This window comes from Geospiza fortis, unplaced genomic scaffold (genome assembly GCF_000277835.1).
Source record: "Geospiza fortis unplaced genomic scaffold, GeoFor_1.0 scaffold281, whole genome shotgun sequence".
Classification (NCBI taxonomy): Eukaryota; Metazoa; Chordata; class Aves; order Passeriformes; family Thraupidae; genus Geospiza; species Geospiza fortis.
Window position 1 is genome coordinate 2,688,622 of NW_005054340.1, and position 5,409 is coordinate 2,694,030.

At 40.1% G+C, this 5,409-nt stretch overlaps 1 protein-coding gene across 4 annotated transcripts in view; it reads left to right on the forward strand.

The window, feature by feature from the left end:
• FBXL7 (F-box and leucine rich repeat protein 7) overlaps positions 1–5,409 on the forward strand; it is a 131,950-nt gene that overhangs the window by 117,900 nt on the left and 8,641 nt on the right. The gene's annotated exons all lie outside the window — the stretch shown is intronic.

The window sequence follows — 5,409 nt, forward strand, 5'->3', positions numbered from 1 at the left end:
TAGGGAAGATGAATGGATTCTATAAACACAGGTGTGGAAAATAAATATCTAGGTGCTGTATGTCACATGGTATCCCAGCAATCTCTTGAGTCACATAGTGAAAATGCATCACCCTTTTGGGACTGTTGAAATCTGGAAAGTTGGAAATGTGGTTTCCATGGAATATGGGCGCAAAGTACTCCAGTTTCACCACTGCTGGTGGGGTTGGGTGGCGCGTGGTGCTTAGTGCAGAGCATTGTGCTTTAAGACAAAAACACACAGATAGGAGAAAATGTAAAGGAAAAGACAGAGGAAACTGGGAATGTTAGTAACATGACTAATAAAAAGAAAGGCAAATGCATGTAAGAAATCCTTACAGGGAGAGTGGAGACCTCTCATTCTTCACAAGCACAAGGAGAGGGGCAAGAAACAACTTCTTATATGAGCCAAATAATAGGAAAAACTTAGAAACTTGATACAGTGACAACACTGGAACAGGCACCTCAGTGAGCTGAGTAATAGCTGCCCCTAGCAGTTAAAAACAAGGCAGATATGCACATCAGAGATGGTTTAGGTGTACTTAGTGTTCTTGGAGAGAGATGAGAGAGCTCATCCAACTCATTCTGCATGTTCTTCATTGTAAAAGGCTGCAAAATCATGTGGCTATCTCCACTGGGCAACTCTTTCCTTCTGGCATTCTTGACTGCTGCAGCCCCACACAAGCTTGCATGTGAGTTTTGTTCCAGCTGCCTCTTTGCTATCTCAGAGTCTCCAGTTCCTCCCAGCCTCCTGGGATTGGGAGGAACCGAGGTCAGTAGGGTAACTTATCCTGAGAAAAATGCCTGAGGATGTTTGTGATGTGGAAGATGCTCTTTATTTTTTGTAGGTAGCACTTTTTCTGGAACTTTGTCCATACACAGTGCCTTGGAATGAAAATGGTTGTATTGTAGCCTGCTGTCTTAGCTAACTCCTTTTCCTACTCTAATCCAAGGGCACAAAGCCATATTTGAAATCTGTCTGTCAAATTCACAAGTCTCTCCTTGAATCAGCCCTCGTTGTATCCCCTGTAGAGGCCTCTGTTCCCCTTTGCACCGTTGATTGTAGCTGCTACACCCATTTAGTTCCCATTTTCCCCAGTCTCTGTAAAAGGACTACTTACTTGGCATGCCTGAGGTTGATGGTATTGTGGTAAAAATGTGAAGTCTATACCCACACTGCGCTTAATAAACTATGCAATATCTACTCAACACTTACTGAAGAGATGCTAAAAGTCAGTGAGGTTTTGGCAAGCTGTGTAAGTGCTTCTTGTGCACATTACTCTGCAGCTAATGTTTACAAAAATGACAATTGCTTTTTATTCTCAGCTATACTGACTTTTTCAGAACTTGAACACAGTTTTATTTATTTCTTGCCTTAGTGTTGCTAAAAACATCAGTGGTGACAGGAGATCAACACAGAGGACCTTTTTCAGTTGTCAGATAAGAATCTCAAGTTTGATTGATATTTGCAAAATTTTCATTTTAATTTTGTTAGCTTGAAGAACTCAGTATAGTATTCATTTCAAAAAAGACCCATTCACAGTATTGTAGTGGAAGGTTTGAATGAATGGAGTCATGCCTTAAGTGTGGAAAATGGCTCAATCTTAAAAAGTCCATGCTGGGATGTGGACATCGAGTGTCCCGTGTGAGTGTGTGTTGCTGGAGTAATGGAAATACAACACTGTTTTCTCTCTCTGGTTCTGAAATCAGACTGCATATTATTGTCGATGCCAGAAAGAATGGAGGTTAGATCTTGGCTTAATTCTTATATATTTAAAGGTTTTTTGTTCCCATGTGTATCTATTAATTGGGAAACAAACTGGGGAGAAAAAATCCTTTGAAATAAACCAGATTCCTAGCAGAATAAGAAAACTCCCTCTAGTGCATTTTATCCCTCCGTGTCGGCTTTTATGGTTCTGTTTCTGGAATTAATCTTTTGAGATTTCTTTAAAGATTGTTAAGAAATTTTGTCTTAAACAAGCAGCTATCAGAGCTTGATCAAAGTTTTAATAAAAGGTATCTTGCACAGAAGATTGGAGGCAAAAGGGCAAAAGAGGTTGTAGGGAGGGAAGTGCAAGGCTGCTTGCTAGTTTGCTTTTACTTTCTAAGATCACCAAAATTAAAGTCGCATTTCAGGCTTGTAAACAACTGAGTTTACAAGAGAAGTGCTTGTATAGGGCATGTGTGTGTGTATAAAGATGTGTATTGAGAACTTTAATCAGCAACTTCAACTGGCAGGGTTGTGTTTATTAATGTTACACAGTCATTAATTTGCTGTTTCTCAGACTGCCCCAGCCTGTTGGCTAGCGCTCAGTAAATGGTGAAGAACAAAATTCTAAGGAAACTCCTAGAGGTTGAGATAGTGCTACAGGAAGCCCCTCCCAACAACATGAGAAAAGTCTGGAAAATGTACAGTAGACCAAGTGTTTTGCTTAAGTTTTAAATGCTAGCAAAAAGCTTTCCAAGTTTTTCCTGGCAGTAAGGCTCCTGGGCTCACCTGCTATTTTTTTTTTTTTTAATTTTTTGTTTCCCCTTAGGCACGTACAGCAAACAGTAAGCAGGAATACCTCTGTGTGGAGTTCAGCTGAGCTACCAGCAAAATTCCTGTCTGAGACCATATTGCATTATGGGCTCAGCAGAGCAGTAATGTGCTCACAACTCTCTTTTTTAAACACAGTGGCACCACTATGGTCTTTTTCCACAATACTTTCTGCTGGGGAGACAGGGTGCATGTGTGTGTGTCTGTCTGTCCCTCCGTGCCCTGAGGATGGAGGGAGCAAGTTTTACATGATGCATCTTCAGGACTGAAGGGAAAGGAAATACAGGATGCACATCTGGAACTGCTATACTAATGAGAGAATTAAGAGAGCACAAAGCACGGAGCATACACATAAAACAGAAGGTCAGGCCTTTTTTAGCTCAAAGTCTAAGTTAAAAACCACATCTTAGTAATTCATTACACACCCAGAATGTCTAAGTATTGATTATTCACAGCGCCCAGGAGTGATGAAGGAATGCCACTTCTGATCCAAAAGCAGTGGAGATTAGCCGTATTAGCTTGGAGCATTGCTCACCCAGGGAAGGGGGGGAGAATCATGGACTATGAAAAGCTTTTTTACGCTTAAGTAGAAATGGAAACTAATGAACACTGCAGAACTAACGAAGACCCTACAGAAATTTTAAAGGTGTTTTTAGTGATAACTGACTAAAAATGTACGTTTCCCAAATATGCTGTGTCTTACAGAAGGTACTTATTCCCAGAGGACCAAAAATTATTTAAAGCAGATGTAAATAATTTGAACTTTTTGCTTTTGATTTTAGTACTATTTTGTGGAATAGAAACAAGAGTTTCTTCTGTGTTTTTTTTTTATTTATATAATTTTGTTTTCCTTTTTGTTCTGGTTTGTGTAAAACAAGCAACCAACAGTTAACCAAGGAAAAGGCCCAAAGCAAATGAAAAAGTAATACGAGAGGAATTGACAATATCAAATACATGTAACAGTAGAAGATACATCCAGCACTTGGAAGAAAAGTGTATATTCTTTTATATTAGAAACATTCTTGTATTAAAATCTCAAAAAAGGAGCAAAAAGTAAAGGCTTTGCCACATATTCTGCGCATGTTTAGCTTCAGGCACTGTCACTGGTTTTGGTGATTATGTGAGCAAGGTCAAACATATGGTAAGTCCTTGCAAAAATTAATCTCAGGGACTGTTGCCTAAGAGGCCTGTGGAGTCAGTGCTTGTCTGCAGGAGCCTGGCTGCTGCTGTTTGGATTTTTCTCTCCAGCTGTAAATCTCATTTTAAAAATACCAGCATATACCAGATGCTTACGAAATAACACTCTCCGATGCAATTATTTGCAAAAGCTGCCAGGGGGTATTAGGAAGTCTCAAAGGGAGCAGGGTGTCTGCAAAACCCGCTCAGCATGAAGTTACTGTTCTTGCTCATAAATACACAAATCCCTGTGTTAGGACCACATAGCCATAGCACGGACTCAGCAGCCTTGGGGAAAATGTTCTTTCCTTTCATTTGCTGAAACAGTGAATTTCTAAGTAAAACAAGATGCAGAAGAGGAAGAGGGAAGAGGGAAGAGCTGGGTAGTATAGATTTTGCCTCCATGGTGTGAGAAGATGATTTTGATCTTTCTGCAACTCAACCAGATGATCTTGAGCAAGCCATTGGACTTTGTGTCTTGGATTCCTCAGCTAAATATTTGTGCCTCTTTCCCTTGCAGACACACTGTGGAAATACAGGCCTGTGGTTGCTGCTGTCGTAGTGAGATCAGAGCAGGCCTGTGCTGGGCTAAGTAAAAGCTTCATGGGGAACTTTATGTGTAACGATCAAATTCACCAAAAATGTACTTAAATTTAAAAACCCTGCCCAAATCCAGGTGTGGACGTGTTTGTCAAATGCATTTCTGGCTGCATCTTGCTTAGCTCTTATCTGTGCTGTCACAGTCACAGAGCTGCAGAGCCAGTGTTACTTAAGGGGCTGCCTTTGTACACTTCCCTGAAAGGCCTGAACATTGATGTGGCAGCAGGAGATGTGATGTGGTGAAAAGCCTGGTCCTCTAAAAACATTGTCTGTCTGTGAAACTTGTTATTCTGCTTGTCACTAAATTATGGTTACTGTATTCATTTCTGGGTGGTGCTTTCCTTTATAAAAAATTTTTGTTGAGATCAGTACTGTGGTGGAGGGAGTGTGCTCAGCAGCATGCATCTCTCATACACTGCTTGTATCTTGTGTAGCATACTGCTAAAATGTCCTCAGAGTATCTAAATGTATCGCCCACGGCATTTGCTTGACTATCAGTTATATCTTAGTTGTCTTCCAGTTTTTTACTTGGTTTACATTGAGAAACTAGGAGGAGGAGTGGAAAATACTTGTAGGCAATGTCAGCATATACAGGGAAAGCAGTTGAAATAACCTTACAGCAAAGGTAACCTTTCTTAGTAGCAAAAAATCTCATTTTTTTTTCTGATTTTGGCAACTAAAATGAACTAAAGAAGGTAAAGAAGTAGCAAATTGTTTTGGGGAGTTGAGTTGACTGCTTCCAGTGTGACAAATAGCCCTAGCAATTAGTGTGTAAATAGTGTATAACAATTCTCCAACAAGTTTCCAGGAATGCTGTTTCTCCATCAGTTACTTTTTTTTTTTTTTTTCTCAACTGAAGTTTGCTTTAGTCCATTGGAAAGGAGTGTTTTCTGTGTGCACATGAAGAACTAGTCACTGGGCTCTTGGATGAACTTCTGAGTTTCAGTTTGCATGACTGAGAAATTAACTTCTCTGATGACACATTGAAAATAAGTGTATGGAGTTGGGCTTTTCCCATCTGCCCAGATCTGGTGAAGGAAGCAGCATTTGCCTTGTGATCTTTTTTTTGGCCTCCTG